Raw genomic sequence first — 17222 nt, 5'->3', positions numbered from 1 at the left:
TTTTTATTTATTTAACAAAGTGTCATCCTACGCAGTGCACCAGCTCCTGGGCACAACGATCCACTCATGAGTTCTGCCTCTGATTTGGGCCTCATCTGATGGCTCTATTGCAGCTTATTGAACTAACCACTTAACTGCTTAAATATTAAAAACATTCAATTAACTTTCCTAGGATCTATCTGGCACTAAGAAAGGAAAAATTCTAGGGTTTAAAATGTATGACTTGGCATGATTAAATGGTGAAATGAATAATGTTTTAATGAGTGATTTGTAATTATTTAATAATTAAAGAGCTCTTATGAATGTTCTTGAACACCCTGTGGAAAATCTAAATGGCATGCTGATTTCATCAAGCATTCAAATCTAATCAGAACTTATTTTTATAACATCATTTTAAACATAGTGTACAAGAATATAGCCACAATAATGCCAACAGAACAGAAAAGCTATAATAGCTCTGCTTTTTTAGTGTAAGATCTTGATTCTTCATGTAAAAGATTTCTTTTTTCATTTGCACTAATGGATTCCAGCTGAGCTGTATTCAAAGTCCAACAGCAGCCAGTCAGATTTCATCAGTGGTTCAGTGACAGGTTAAGGGTGCATTAGTTTTGGTTTGTAGACTCAGATGAGTGGTAGCCTCTTGTGGCAGGGAGAGCCGCCCCATTTACCCCTGCCTGGAAACGAAGACAAAGTGAGATCACAAAGCAAAACAAGATGTGAAAAGGGGACTGTTTCATTCCTGACATGAAATCATTCAATCTCAGCTCAGTCTCTGGAAATCCAATTTTCTTTTAATTTCTGTTTCCACAGCATGTACATTGCAGCTTTGGGCAACATTTTAATAAGATGATGTTTTCTCTAGCTAATCCTGGAAATACTCATCCCACAGGGATGGCAGAGGTTCAAGAGCAAGGTGAACTATGTGAATCATAAATCATTCCAGGTTTTTCTTACCTCCAGCATTCAGGGTCAGGTAAATTTTTATGTTAAACAGGTTGTTAACTAGTCCTCCAACAGCACTGAAAAGGGAAAATAGAGGCCTCTGGATGAAGGTTGTCAGAGATCCATCACTCCATTTCAAAAATTATCCCTGTGGGCAAAAGAATAACTCCAGAAGTTTTACAGAAACTGCAGCTTGCTATTAAACTCTGAAAGCAGTTGGATACGCTTATATTTGCTGGGATGGAAGAAGGACTGAATGAAGGCCCTCTTCTACATGGATGTCGATACAGTTGTGGCTTGTGGGGATATCATTGTCCTGTAGAGCTGCATGAATAATTCATTTTTAATTCCATATTAGATTAATTTCACCTCATCTCCTCTTCATGAATTGTCCTCAAATAAATTGTAATTTTCTTGAATATATTTGTTATTCAGAATAGACTATAGCACTCATGAGTAATTCATTGCAGCCAGGTGACATTCAGAATTTGAGAGATTCAAGATCGACACACAGGTCATTGTTGTACCCTGTTGCATGGGTAAAACCTAAGAAATGAAGTTTCTACTTCAAACATGCATTTACAAAACTGAAATTCACTTGCTTTTACTGTTCTACAATGCTAATTCTAAACTCACCATATCAGCAATAGCTCCAGTAGATTAATTGGCTGGAATACTTGAAATTAGGAAGACGTGCCAAATTAATGCGTTAAAAGAATTTGAACAAAAATATTCATGCAAGCTTTTTATAACATCAAGTCTAGTCTAGTGACCTAACATTCTGCTATACAGAGATTAAACAGAGAACTGATTATCCACTATCCAGATTCTCCTCCAAGATTCGTACCTCAACTTTCCTTCTTCAAATGATATATTCGGAATATTATGTGGATCAGAGTTTATAAAACCAATCTTTTTTTTCTTTTTCCTAAAACTCCCATCTCCCCCCCCATTACCACCCTCTAAACCACAGAAAGATAAAAACATGAGGTTTTGATACTTCTTTAGTTTTGCTGAGACTGAAAAGAATTTCCATGGCTACAAAGGGAAACTATTCACTTGAAAACAAAAGCATTTTTTATAGTAGAAATTTTTGATCAGTTGAGTCATAAACTTTCAGCTGATGTTTGTTTTCATTTCTGGTCATGGAATACTTGCCTTTTTGTAAAGTCCCCCTGTCCAGAATGGGTTTCCTTCTGTCTCTGAGCAAGTTTATGAAGGAATTTATTCTCATGTGCACTGACAATGCTGGTTAGGTGATGTCCTGCTCTTCAGTTCAGCAGGATTTCTGCACAGTAGAGAGGGTTAAAAATAGGAGGTGTGAAAGGGCTAAAGCTTTATGAATAAGAGGCAAGCAAATAAAAACATGGGACAAATTTCTGGGGGTTAGAAAGGGACAGGGTCATAAAAGAAAGTCCAAGAAGGGGAAATCTAATAAAAGTGGAAACGTGAAATGACAGTGAAATCCATGGAAAGCTTATAGTCTCAAATGGAGGGAAATCAGACATGGAGCAACAGAGGAACAAAGAGAAGGGTTTCCTGCCCCAAAAAGCAAAAACCTGAACTGTGGGATTCAAGCAGCTATCCTGTGATTTTAAGTTGGGCCAGTAGTGTAAGCAATTACACGGGCTTTCTGTATAGGCAGTGCAGATCAGGTGGTATCTCCAGACTGTCATACACCGCATGTAAGAAAGGCATTGAAGGGAGGTGGGATGAGAAGGCTATCATTACAGGACCCTACTGAACAGCCTAGGTTCCTTCACCTTTTGGACAGCTAAATTAAGGCAAAATGAACCTTACAGTGAAAAGAGGAAGTATAAGAAGACGGTCAAGCAGAACTGGAGAGATCAGAAGAACTTGTCCAAAAGGATGTTATTTACATCGCTTCTTTCTTGGGAATGGAGTAGACAGGGCCAGTTTTACACTCTCAGTCTCTCCAAGCAGACTCGGTCCTCAAGAGTTTGCTTTTTCATCTGCACTTGAAGCATTGTACTGGTGTTCAGGCTCAGGGGAAAACTATTCTCCTCACCCTCCTGAGGCACTTAAATGTCACACACTCTTGTAGACATGGCTCAAGAGGATTATGGCACCCCAAGGCAAACACTTATGGAAGTATTTGTGTTTGGCTTCTGAAATATACAACAAGTATTTTTGGTACAGAGCTTCATGTTACAGGGCTCACCTGATATAATCTGAGCAGCTAACATGGTGAATTCAGAATGTCTTTTTGGTCAACACTGATACACAGCAGGAGAAGCAGAAATGGAGGGAAAGGCGTCAGGTAAAAGAAAGATAACTGTGTTTAATAGAGAAGAACTCATGAATACTCCTGTTTTGAAGAAGCCATTACTTCAGCTTGGGTCCATGTCATTCTCTTTTGACTAAATAACAGCCCTTCTGACACAGATTTTGCTAGTCTGTTTTGTGGACAGGTCCTGGTGAGATGGGTTAGGAATCACACTACATGCAGGATTTAGTCTGCCAAAGATTAGGATCAAAAACCAGGCATTGCAATGTTTGACTGTGGAGTTCTCGACACCAGAAAGAACCTTAGAATAAACACAAAAGGAAAGTCTCACTCAACTTTCTGGAAGATAAATTATTATCTTCCTGTTATATCTTCTGATTTAACTAAGCTGATTTCAGCATTTCACAGGGGTATTCAGTAAAGTAAAACTACAAAATGAAGGGCAAATTCTAGTAGATATTCAGGGTTTGGCTTTTCTTCCCTTGTTAAAAAAAAAAAAAAAAAAAAAAAGTTAAAATGCATAAAGCATTAGCACATGAAAAGCACTAATTTAGGAGTCCAATGGCATTTAGGTTATAAACAGAATTAGTTTGCTGCTGTCATTACAGGGTCCAGTGGGTGCAGCTGTGCTTCAGCCATCCATCTCAATGCATGGTGCAATGCATCACAGTTTGTGGATTTTGCTTTAGATCTTCCCCTGGAGAGACACCAGCAGGTTTGCGGGTCAGCCCTGAATGGTGTGTGGGCCCTTGTGCATTCCCCAGGTTCCACAGCAAGTCATTTAGCAGGTCTGGAGATCAGTGTATTAGTCTTTGCTGGGGAGGGCTTGTCTCTGCAATAGTAATAGGGATTTCAGGCTGGTGCATCACGTTCCTTTAGAGAAGGAGAACAAAATAGATCTGTCAGACCTGAATTGAGATGGATTTTTGTTGAAAGTTCTTGGAATTGATTTCTTTCCAGTTTCCTTCTTGGTAAGTAGTCAGCACAGTTGGGTTCAACTTACAAAATATCATTGATTTCTCTCCCCAAACCACAGATGATTCAGCTTGTAATTTCCTCTACAATTATAGAGCAGGTCTCCTTAGAAACTGCTTGTATCCATTCAAAGTTTCATCTTGTGGAAACCACATTTCCCCTCTCTTTGGCCAGATGTGCTTGGCACAAGTCCAGACAGAAAAGGAGGAGGAAGGTATGATAAATATTCTCCTGCTCCCATTCTGCCTTTTCTCCTTCCTGAAAGAAGATTCACAGCATTGCAATTTCAGCTTTTTCTGAGTGCTTTGGGATCTCAGACCATCCCAAGCAGTGGGGTTGGCTATGGGGCTCCTCGTGGCTCTGCAACAGAAACAACCGGCACATTGCATTGCCTTTCTCAGCTCTGAGAGAGGACAAGGGTGCAACACACAGGTCGTGGTTTCTCTACCCTGATACAGTGTTATGCCACCAAAGCCCAGTCAAGCCAAGCTGATTGCACAGTTGGCTCTGCCTGGTCTCGCTGTCATATGTTTCTCCTCAGACACGACTTCAACAGCACACAGGGGAAGTCTTCACCTTCTTTTGGCATCCCCTGTGACCCTTAAAGGAACCCATCCTCATGCAGGGACTCCCTGCCAGGGAAATTGCTTGGCTTCTGTGTTTGAGAGATAGGCTCAGATAAACTACAGGATCTAGTTTGGACAGACAAATCATAGGACCTAATGACAGTTTGCAGAGCTTTGCAAGAGGGAAGCTTGTGCCAGGGCGAGGTCACACTCAGAGTGTGTCCAACATCTGCTCTCCCCGTAGCACTTTTCTGAAAAGGTCAAGATAACATGAAATTCATTTTACATTTAGAAAAAAATCCCCTCAGATCTTCTGTCTTAGTAACTGTAAAGTGAGTCAGTTCTGGCAATGGAGGCAAAACCAGTCCCATATATTTGGGGCAGTCCCAGTTTGCCCATATTTTTTGCCCACATCATCACTGTGCCATGGGAAACCCCCAGTGACTATTTTCAATCATTGCAGTGGCTGTGGATTGGCACTTGAGTAAAAGATGTTGAAATCGTGTCTTGTTCTGTGGAAAACTTACATCCATAGCACTGAAGAGATAGAGAAGGCATAAGGAGAAGGTACAAATGAAAGTGATGCATCAACAGGACAGAAAGTTGTGTGTGTGTATAAATGCATTTCTACACATAACATGCACTTATGGATGTGTATATATAAATGTGTAGATCCATATGTATGTGCACACATATGCTCTCACATACACATGCATGACAGCTATGAAGAGATATTAAAAAGAATATGAAAATCCACCAACTTACTAATAAACTGAGAGGGATCTAAGAAAAGATACGGTAAAAATGAGATAGGTACCAGTTTTATGGATGTGTGCTCTTTCCTTTTATTCATTCCTCTTTTTCTGTGTAGGGAGAGAAATCTCCATTCTTAATGTACTTATATTATGCCAGCTTTTGCTAGCATGGTTCTTTGTTCTGGAAAATGAAACCACTTCCACTATAATACCTGAAAGTTTTTGTTGTATGAGTGTTTTTCCTCAAACAGAGGTGGGTGGGAGCTGGGCTTCCCAATACCTTTGTGGACATTGCTTTAAGTCTCTTTGTGTATCAGTCCCTTAATAGGTACAATTCATTGAGAAAACATATGGGTCTGGAGGGCAAATTCCTGACCCAGAATGAGAGGCAGTAAGGGACACAGCCACCACTCCAGCATTGCAGTCAGCGCTGTAGGGTTGTTTTCTGAGACTAGAAGTGATGTGAGTGGAGATTTCATTTATGTAATTTTGTGTGTGTGTGCTGTGGTGTGGATAGGTGTCTGCTCATCCCTGTGTCAGCTGGAGGGCAACACCTGACAGAGACTTTGTTTGAATTGTCCCTTTGGGAGAGAATTTTCACAAAATGCCAATATTGAGTTCTGCTGCTAATACAGTGTTATGGGACAGAGCTGAGGAGCTTTTCATGCTCTATTAAATTTACATAGGCTCCTACCCATTTCTTAAATTCTGTTCAAACATCCTCATGTATGACAAATAAATTCCTTGATCCCTTAAAAAAAGCACTGATGCATAGCACACATTTGCGCTGATGCACTTATGGAAAATCCAGATATTTAGGGGCTGAAATGACCTTCATTCTTCCTCTATACAAATACAGGCTACAAATACACCAATAGGCCCAGAGAAATATTTCCCTTAAGAATTCCTCTTGACTCTTCACTGGGGATGGGAGAGGTTTTGGTAAGGGTATACTTTTTATGGTCACTGCAGACTGGAATGTAGGTCTTCCCTGAGATGGGCAGGTCTTCCTTAAGATGGGCAGATTGCTCAGCAATCACAGACATCTAAGTGCCCAGCAGCTTTTCGGGGCATTCTCTTGCAAGTCAGCTCTGGGGCATGTCCCCAAGCGTGGTACATGCCTCTTATAGACAACACAGGAGAATGAGATCTGAAAACACACCAGGAAACTCTTTCTAGATGAGCAATTTTATATACTGACAGATAAACTGCACTTGAATTCAGTAAGCTGCTTTGTCTTCCAAGTTACATGATGCAAGATACGCTCTCTGTCTTTCGCATGGAGAAGCAGTGGATGAGGATTATTGTGCTAAACCTGCGGAACAAGGTGAAATAAGTGACCAGAGTTTTCTACCCACTCTTCAGTCTTTCCACAAAATTTTTGTAAAAGACATCATTTCTGAGTGCTTGCCATTTGTGAAACATCAGTCTCTCCACTGCAGCCAGATACATAATTCCTACAGGTGCTGATACATTTCATCACTTCTTTTTGTTTTGTTCTTGAATAATCTGTGAATTAACCGTGATCATCCCAAATGCATTCATCACCTGGTACTATTCACTGCGCACTGTTGACTAATAATCCTTGGCTTGTCAGGTCTTTGTGAACACCTGTATTCCAGATATTCATGCAGATGCATAAGCCATGTAGTTTGCATCTTTCACCTGACTCTATGGAATTAAGTCTCAGCAGCAGGGTTTCAGATTGTGAATTACAAATTTTATTTTTATGAATATCTTGCAACACTTACTGGAAAGTTACAGTCTCACTCACTCATCTGCTACTATATTTGTAGTAAATTGGTACAGAAAGTTACAGGGGCTCAGGGATCACATCTAAAAACATGATTTCTAGCTTTTCAACAGACTTCACAGCCCACAACCCTCTGATGAAAGTAAGTGAGACCCTGTAATTCAATTTCATTAGGACTTAAATGAAGTGTTCTGGCCCTGCCTTATTAGCACAGCTGAAGCTGGCTTGTTTGAATCACAAAGCATTTTCATAGGATTTTGCTGGGTCTGTTCTTTCTGCCTTTTATGAAGATGTCTGTTTGCTGTGTCTGGTTCTCATAGCGCAGACATGTTCTGCTTCCCAAAACCTCTGCCTGCTGTTAGGGTGCATGATGCTGCTCATTTGCACTCCAGCTCTCAGCAGCCCTGTGTGTCCACACAGAGATGGTTTTTGAAGGCTGGGCAGGGGTTGCACAGGGAGAATCAGAGCAGCCAGATGCATTGCAAAACAGCAAAGATGTGGTCATCTGAAAGAAGCAGCACTGCGATGGCTGAGGTTGTGCAAAGCACTTAGATTAGCTCCCAGAGCTCTCTGTCACACTTTCTGTCTCCTCTTCCTCTACCCCTGTGTTGCTAGGATATTTGTCAGTGGAATGGAAATCATACTGTTCCCGGGGAGAAATAGAAGTTAATATTAATACTGTCTCCTGTGGAAAAGCAAGAGTGAGTCAGGGCTGAATGGAGTTTGTTTTATATACAAAGTCTTTCATTCTGCAGGATAACTCAAAGCGCAGTGCTGCGAATTTAATGCCACCAGCTTGGGTGGCTGTGTAGGCAAACATACCAGGCTTTACACATTGAGCAGCAACTTAAACTGCTGTAACCATTAGGAACACTTTCACTAACAAAGAAATGGGAGAGAAATGCTCATCAGAGTCTTTCTCAGTGAGCAGTATTTGATAAGTTCCACAAGAAGCTTTGACTACATACCGGCCTGAAATCAGATAGGATCACCTTGCTTTAAATAGACTCTGCTGTGTCTCTGGCTTCCCAGCCTTCTTTGGCTTCCGCTTTATTTATATTCTTCCTCAAAAATGAAGCTGTTCTGCTCTCCTCAGCAGTGACTCCTATGTTCATGCTGCCCTTATTCCCAAACAAAATAATGACATACAATTTAAAATGTCTGAATCCAACGATACAAAGCTCAAAGCTTTGTTTGTTTAAGTAAGAACTCCACTTTTCCTTTCAGTGACCGTTCTGTCATGTCTCATCACATTTGTCCTGTGTTCTGCTATGTCCTCATAACATGTCCTACCAGACACTGTTGTAAGTACCTGGTCCTTCCCCACATTTTAATTCCCTGTGGGGAAGGAGGTTACCTGCTGAAGTAACCCTGCGCAGCTCTGCGTGCTGGTGTACAGACATCACCACTTGGTCAAACACTCCCAGCAAACAAGAGGCCGTAGTTGCTTCTATTCTGCTCTGATATGCTGCTTTCCCTCTCTGTGGCCAGTCATGGACAGACATGAGAGGAAGGAGGAGAGGAAGGATAGCAGAGCTGGGGAAAAACATGGTGTTTTGTTGATGCTTGCAGGATCCAAGGCAGATGGTCAGTCACAGATGGATGCTTTGTGCTGGCAGGTCAGCCACAACAGCTATCGCTCTGGTTTCTGGCTCCTTTCCCCAGTTAACTGTGTGGCCTGGTCAGCTCTCGCTCTCTATTTTTTACAGCCCTTTCCCAGACTGGGCAGCTCTGGATGGCTTATAACATCTCAGCGTATTGACTGCAGTACAGTGAGCCTCAAGATGGTTGAAAAGCTGTGTGCAAGATGGAGAGTGTCACGGAGGCACCCCGAGGTTAGTTTAAGGGACAACAGGGTCCAAAACAACTTTTCTTAAACCGGTGAGAAACAGGGTTCTAGCACTCCAACAGTGACTTAAATACAGGTTCGGATATCAGTTGAGGAAAATTATTAAGGGGCAGCAACTAATACAACAGGCGGTCCACAGAGTGCATGCACATGGCTCCACCAAAACAATGCCGGAGCCGTCCCTGAGTCCCGGAGAAGTACACACTTGCCTAAACACGGTGCGGGATTATTTTAAAGAGATACACGTACTCGTAGTGAGTACGGGAAGTGTACACTCGAGATTCTGTGAGGGTAAATTTATAATACACTCGCAATCCTGCGAGGGTTAATTTACTTACACGTGCAAATGTGCACGGAATATTACACGTGCTTATGTGGAAGCACGGGAGGAAAATACACTCGCGATTGTGCGAGGAAATAATTTATACACGTACTTGTATTGAGCACACGTGCAAATGTGCACGGAAAGTTACACGTGATTATGTGGAAGCACGGGAGGGAAGTACACCCGTGATTATGCGAGGATTAATTTTATATGTGCTCATATTGAGCATGGGAAGTTACATGTGCAAATGTGCACAGAAAGTATAAATATACTCGCAGTCCTGCGAGAAGTTTTACTCACACCCGTGGCGGCAAGGCAAGCGGAGTCTCCATCCTGGGGACGGGGGCTCTTGGCTGCAGCATCTTGCTCATGCTCCGAGAGACCCGCGACAATGGGCGGAGTCTCAACGAGAGTCCCGTTTTTATATTGGCTGATCAGATCTGACTGTAGGCATTCTAGAAGCTTCTCTGCACACCCACACTGGCTGTGGGTGCCCCTGGAGCCTCCAAACATCCCCCACACTGGCCACAGGTGCCCAGCGGCTCAGTGGCACTTCGGCACTCCCTTCTCCTAATGGCCCTGGCCAGGGTGCTCTGGGGCCAAACCAAAGAAGCTGTTAGCCTCAAGTAGCAGAGAGAGAGGGAGATGTGCCTATTCCTTCCATACTGAAGGAAGGAGGGGGAGAGAGGGAGGTTTGCATTCTGCCACAGAGAGAAAAGGTAAATAATGGAAAAGGAGCTTTGAGGGAAGGGGAGACAGGAAGATCATCTATTTCTGGGTCCTTGCCCATGCAGTGGATGTGATTGGGAAGGGCTCCAGTGAGGACCTCACGGAGCTACTGTGATACTTAAGTCCAAAAGGGCTTTGTTACTGGAGTGGTGCAGATGCAGGCCAGCCCCTGCCCTTTCCACAATTCCTCCTTCCCTCCCTCATCCACTTGTCATGTTTTGTTTTGTTTTGTTTTGTTTTTGTTAAGGACGCAAAAAGGGAGACAGACTCGTGCCTTCATTACCTTATCTCATTACTTCTGGTGCATCTTTTAAGGAACTCATTTCTGACTCCAAGCAATTTCTACACATTCCTTGAGCTTTTCCAGCTGGAGGGTTTTATTGGTGTAGTTCGCTATCCTTCTCCTCCTTTTGCATTTTTCCCACTTATTCTCAGTGTTCAAGACTAACAGAATATTTATAAATCTGGTGTACACTTCCCAAGCTTGTATTCCCAACTAATGTAAGCCAGTAAAGTCTCAGTCATTACTGTGCTTGCCTGTAGAAGTCAACAACTGAATTTAAGCAACCCTCAGCTTTATTTACCATCAATAAAAATTGGCAAAAATACTTTACTGCTTCTTTCTTCCTGGCCTCATCCTTGGGCTTGTGGTCCCCATCAGGTGAAGAGCTGCACTGGCATGGCTCTACATGTTGAGACTTTATGGTGCCGTTTTTCAGGCTGTTGCCATCTGCCACCCCAAAGTACCAACCTTTTTGGAGGCAACAAAGAGGGTCTCTAATAGGTGTTGCATCATGACAATGTGTCCTTAGTGGTTTTATATGGTTTAAAATGTATAACTCTCACTTTGTATTTTTCTTCCTGGTTTTTACTGCCTGCTCCATTTAATAAAATCCCCTCTGCAAAAGAATCATAGAAGAAGGACAAAAAAAGAAAAAGAGAACCCCTTTCAATGCCACGTGAAATTACTTTTGAGTCAAATGCAAATTCAGTCTCATTGTTCACATGTTGCTATGTGCAGCCTTTCTCTGATGTGTCCTGAAGCAAGGGCAGAAGTGCTATCTCTACAGCACCACGAAGCTTTGAGAGAAATGCTGTTCCACGGATGTGAGCTCAGCCTCCAGCAGCAGAGCTCACTGGGTAAGTGCCTGCTGGCGTTATGCACATCAGTAACCCAAAGCAACCAGAGCCTGGAGGATAACACTGGGATCACAGGGTGTTACAAAGAGGCTTATGTGCAGTCACCACACACACACAAACACACACACAGGGGGCAGGGGGATCTCAGGAAGCTTCTGGCTGTTGAGCTGAGCCCTTCCTAGCAGAGTTTATGTCCACACTAACAGGTACAGACTATACGCTTCTTGCATTTTATATGGTTTTCTTCACTGAGAAAGTGCCTGTCTCTTTCTGCAGGCATTAACCACAGAAGTGTTAAATGGAGACAGCTGGAGAGAAAAGGTACCGATGGGCTACTTGTCCTGTCCACCAGGATATGTGGCCTTGCCATCCCCTGGGGCAGCAGCAATGTGTATTCAACTGAAACCAGATTTATTTTCCAGGTCATATTATGCAAGAAGAAGTCAGGTTTTACCTCTCTTCCTGGACCATGCTAGTGAGAGAATCCTGAGGACAGTCTCAGCTAGAAAGTGTATCTCAGTTGGAAGGGTTCATCTTGGTGTGAATCAGATGAATTGTGCAGACATAAAGAACCCAGAAAAAGAGATGTCTGAGAACTGCTGGCTTCTCTCTGACCATCACTTTCTGTCTTACTCTGTCTCTGGTGGATAGAATATTAAAGTAATATTAACCTCTATTATTTCCCTTTGTCCTATCATCATTGAAGAATTTATGTAGATTAAGTCCTATCAGGTGTACGTGTTGTATTCTTGTCCTCTACATCCACATCAAAGCATTAAAATGTATCCTAACCTAAAAAAAGAAAGAAAAAAAGAAATAATCCGTGTTGCCTCTTCTGAACCATGTGTTGATGTGAGTGATAGGAGGAAAGACAGACCTGTGATAGGAACAGTCCAGAAATGGCTTTAACGGCTTACCTAAGACAGCATAAAACTGTTCCCATATGGCCATGGTGATGATTTAGACTGGGTTTTTTTAAAGGCACCTGATGTAGTGATGTGTCCACAGCCAGAAAGCTTTGCCAGATTCTCAGACTTTAATGTGGAATTAAGATTATCACTGCATGGCCCACGTGTTAAATGCTCCACTCTGCTAGCTTTCTGTTTTTTTTTGTTGACCAGATTTATTTTTGTTTTGAAGAAAAAATAAAGACCAATGTTTTTGCTTTCTCTCTGCTCTCCCAATCAGCTGTAGCTGTAGAAGTACTACTTCAGTCTATTTGCTCCCATTTCAGAATCTTCAATGTGCATCAAATTGTCTACTTAGGCTTGGCAGATAGATGTGCTAACTGGCTGTTCAGGTCCTCCATTCCCTGGGGAACCTTTATCCCTTTAACAACAATTTAAAACCTGGATTTCTACCTGAAACAAGCAAGGAACAATTAAGACTCTTCATCCCACTTCTTCAGCCTTAGACAGGGTACCAGTGATCTTACGCTATGCTTGGACCCTTTGAACAGCACATCAGCCTATCTAATTCTCTTGAAAAGCAACAAGGATGGGAATGAAGCAAAGGAACTCTACACTTTGGTGGTGTTTCAAACCTTCTCTCAGGTTTAACATCTACCCTCAATGGACTGTCTCCAAGAAGAGGAGATAAAACAGAGGATGGGGTACAGATGTTCTGGCAGAAGCATGTTGATCATAAGCAGCACAGTGCCAGCACTGCTGATGCCTTTTTTTGCTGCTGTTGTTGAACTATGAGAAGACATAGCTAAAGGTTGCAGTAGCTGGCACTTAATTAATTTAATTAATTTTGTACTTACTAAAGAGACCTCCCTCCCCCAAACTAGGATATCTATAAACATGTACAGACATACTATTCAGACAATGTGCTAACAACCTAATAAAAATGTTTGCTTACATTGACTTTAATTAAATTAGAGATTTATTCTAATTATCCAACAGAAATTAACTACCTTTCCTTATTAGACCCTAAATAAAATAAATTCAATTATATTCTGCAGACTTGAATACCTCACAGGGGGAAACTGTGTGCAGACCCAAATACCCTGTTCTGCCTGGTGAGGGGTGCAGCCTGCTCAGCACCTTACAGTATGAATCCTTCTGAACACTCCCCTCTCTGCAGGTTTGCTCTGCAACTCCCCAGCCCTTGAAGGGATCACAGGAACATGAAGGGATAATGAAGTCTCTGTCTATACAATTATAATGGATTACTAAACATATCAGAGTTGCTGTAAATAAATCATTATACCAGGCTCATTGAGTCTGATGCCTACCCTCAGATGACTTGTAATACAGTCCTGGCTCTGAAAGTCAGCCATTCCTTTGCAATTAGATTTATCACTAATCAAAAATGGAAGATATCCTGCCAGTTCTGAATTGTGCTTGGAAATGCTGAGTTGGGCCAAGCCTCAAAGCTGCGTTTATTCATTTATTCAAATTTTAAAAACACCCATCTGCAAAGATTTAGATGGCCTAACCATTAATTAAAACTTACAATGGCCATCTAGTGAGGTGCAGCACCAGCATTAACCCAGTCATCTAGTAAATCACTGGAGCAGAAGAGCTCCTCTTGCCTCTTGTCTCCTGGCAGCACATTTTCCATCTTCCTCAAAACCTCCATCCAGTAAATGGCTTATAGCAATCACATCTCAGCAAGCTGCAATTTTCCCTTTTGGCGCTGTCTATCCATCTTCCCACACAAGGCAACCATGGTGTTTCCATTCAAGGGCTGCGGGTGACTTGTTCCCAGCCCAAGACTGTCTTATAAGGTGTCTCCCTTGTCTTGCTTGCTGTCCTGTTTGCCGCAGCAGACTGTGTGGTCATATCTGATGCCTAGTCCCCTGACAAGCTGTGTTTGCCTCTGACCTGCTCCATTTCTTCTCCCTCTTGGCTCTCAAATCACTGCATGGAGGAAAAAAAAGGTTTTGGTGCCCTGGAAGGTCTCAGGTCACTTCTAATTCAGGACTGGATGCTTATGCCGAGGTATGATCCCTCTCCTCCACTGCCAAGTACAGCCACAAAATCCCAGCTTAGTAAATTTATCTTCTGCAAATACATATTGGGCCAGGATACCAAACAATATGCTGTGTGGGTGGATGTAAATAAAATCTCTTTACCATTGCAATCTAGCCATCTCTTGGCAGCCATGGCAACCGAATAACAGTACTCAGATTCTGCCATCAGTGATACAGCATAAAAATTTATATAATGTAATACAGGATAGGTTTACACCAAGTTTCACACAAGGAAGTCAAAATGTAATATTGTATTTACCTAGAGCTACAGTAGGAACCAGGTGTGTATAAGAGGAGACTTCTGGATATGACCAGATTCTATTTTGTAGTTTAATTCTTTTACTATCCTGTAAATAGGTTTAGGTGTCAAAATAAAAATACTCTTTGAAATTTCTGTGGTGAAATCGCTCCTCAGTGAAATTCAGTTCAATGAGCAGCATTCTATGAGTCTCTATACACAGTCTCCAAAGCTGCTTTGAAGACATGAAAGTATTTTTCTACCACTGTGTAACCTCATGAAATACTAATATCAGATATACTTCACACATATGTCTCGGTCCCTGAGGGGATGATTAGGGAGAAGAAGAAATGTTTCGTCGAGGGACAGGAAATTTGTGGGAATATGAAGTATCATGTGGAGAAGAAGTCTCTTCTGCACAATACAGCAACCCAACCCCAGCCTCCATCCAGACATGCTTCGAGGCCTGCTCTTCAGAAAAGTACAGTCTTAACTATTAGGTAGGGACTGGTAAGGGGATGACATTTAAAGAATCTTTCTCTTATCTTCCCCAGATTATATCCTGTTGCCAAAAATGTAATGTGTTGCACAGAATGGACTAGTTTCAACAAACTTTCTCTCTTGCTGACTATAATGGGCATATATAAAAATTAATATAAGCCAGAAAAATTAATAGAATTTCAAGTTGAAGTTTTGTCAAGCACGGCATAGTATTTTGCAATTTAATTTTACTATTTCATTACAACATGTTGTTCAGTAAAGTCCAGTTAAGCCTAACTATAATTATTTGCTATATGGAACTAATTAATGTAGTAATTAAGTGACATCATGTTATATATTTCAGTAAAGAGGTCACAGTATGCTAATGGGTATGGTTATCTGTGGTAGTGTAGTCCAAGAAAGCTTCTGTCAGCACTTGGTGCTGCAGGGTGGGAACTTCACTTTGTCCCTTCAGATATGCTAACCACAAAATAGGTAGCATCATGCATCTGGTGAGGTTTGATGGCACAAAGCTTCCTGACTATGTAAAAAAGAGCTCCCAAGGCACTCACATCCATCCTTTTAATTCTCTTCCTAGTCCCTTGATTTTGGGTGTAAACTCTCAGTGTAGCCCCCAAGCCACAAGAATGAGGTGCAAACTGAGAATGCTGCCATGTGAAGAAGCTCAAAAATGGCACCCAAGACACTGTGCAAAAATGAAACAAGCTCTCAATTCTCCATAGCATGGAGGAGCACTGCAAAAACACTTCACATGAATCCATGTTGCTAGTTTCCAGAATAATTCAATAAATACTTTATGACTGAAATCTCTTCTAAGAGCTGATGGTAAAGGTAAGTCTATTGATTGGATCCATGAGGCCTTACTCCCCACCTTGTCACAGTGGTTTACAACTCCCTGACACCAGTATTACAGTAATAAACCAAATCCATCATATTCATACGAAAACCAATAATGTGTACTGGAACTAAGCAATTAAACAAGATAATATGTTTCAACAAAACAACTGTTTCAATCCAGCAGAAGCAGCAGGAAATAATTTAATTTTGTTTTAGAAAAATCTTTTTTTTAAAGAACATTTTAAAAACTCATAACAATTTGAGTAAATGTGAAGGAAAGCCTTTAGTCAGCACTCAGAAAATGAGAAAATGGATGATTTAGGGTGCAGAACCTATAAACTTGGCCTCCTTGAAGTTATCAAAGCTAGCAGAGGATCTGATGATAACAGGACAATTTAAAAGAATAAGAAAATGCAGAAGGATAAAAAGCAGGGACAAAAACTACATGCATTACAGCAAACATTGTTCAACTTGCTGCCACGTAACACATTAAGATACCTGGTTTCCCTGAAAATAAGACCTACCCCAAAAATAAGACCTAGCATGATTTTTCAGGGGTTTTGAGTATGCTCGAAAACAAGCCCTAGTTACAGTTCATTAAAAAAAATCAATTTAAATAGTGCCCAGGCAGCTATATATGTAAAAAAGTAATAATTTTTGGAGCAAAAATTAATATAAGACTCTGTCTTGTTTTTGGGGAAACAAAGTAGCACAAACATTACGTGAAGTTTTGTGAATTTAGCAAAAATGAGAGGAGGTAACTCTGAAATCTTCAGATCAAATTGATACATCACAGATTTTGATGTCTGATCGGGGCATCACTTTAAAAGCAGAAATGGTACCATGGGGTAGAGGATGATCCATGGTATCAACACTAGGTCTTACAACTAAGGATTGATGCAGTTCTTATGCCTCGTGCATAACCTGTTCTACAGCAGGTGTTAACACCAGTGGGCCTCCTACTATGTCTGGTAGATCGCATGTTTGCACATCATCTTATTTGACTGCATCTATGAGACTGCGCAGCCACCCCTGTTGAGGCCAGGGCCTGGTATTGGTCATGTTGTAATGACAGATGTGCAGGATATGGGTGTCAAATGCCGTCCAGGTCTTGAAGTTAAGAGTGACTGAGTCTGATTTAGTAACCTGTTGTTGGGCTCTGGCAACCTGTGTAGTCAATGGAGTACGCTCTACATTCAGACTGCCTATGGCAGATAATAACTTCAGGCATTACAGCTAGATCACAGCTAGAATGGTTGAGGTTGAAAGGGACCTCTGGAGATCATCCAGTTCAACCCACCTGCTAAAGCAGGATCATGACATCCTTTCTCACCTTCTGAGTTCTTATCTCTGCTGTTTGCAGCCCTGTGTCCCTCCATGGCTC

The 17222-nt window shown here is 41.6% G+C and overlaps 1 pseudogene; it reads right to left on the bottom strand.

The window, feature by feature from the left end:
- Positions 1-591: 591 nt before the first annotated feature.
- LOC135578324 (uncharacterized) lies at positions 592-12233 on the bottom strand (annotated as a pseudogene).
- Between the last annotated feature and the right edge of the window lie 4989 nt (positions 12234-17222).

The sequence above is a fragment of the Columba livia genome, chromosome 1 (assembly GCF_036013475.1).
Source record: "Columba livia isolate bColLiv1 breed racing homer chromosome 1, bColLiv1.pat.W.v2, whole genome shotgun sequence".
NCBI classification, from domain to species: Eukaryota; Metazoa; Chordata; class Aves; order Columbiformes; family Columbidae; genus Columba; species Columba livia.
Note: the sequence above shows the minus strand (reverse complement) of the source record. Positions and strands in the feature narration are given on the sequence as shown.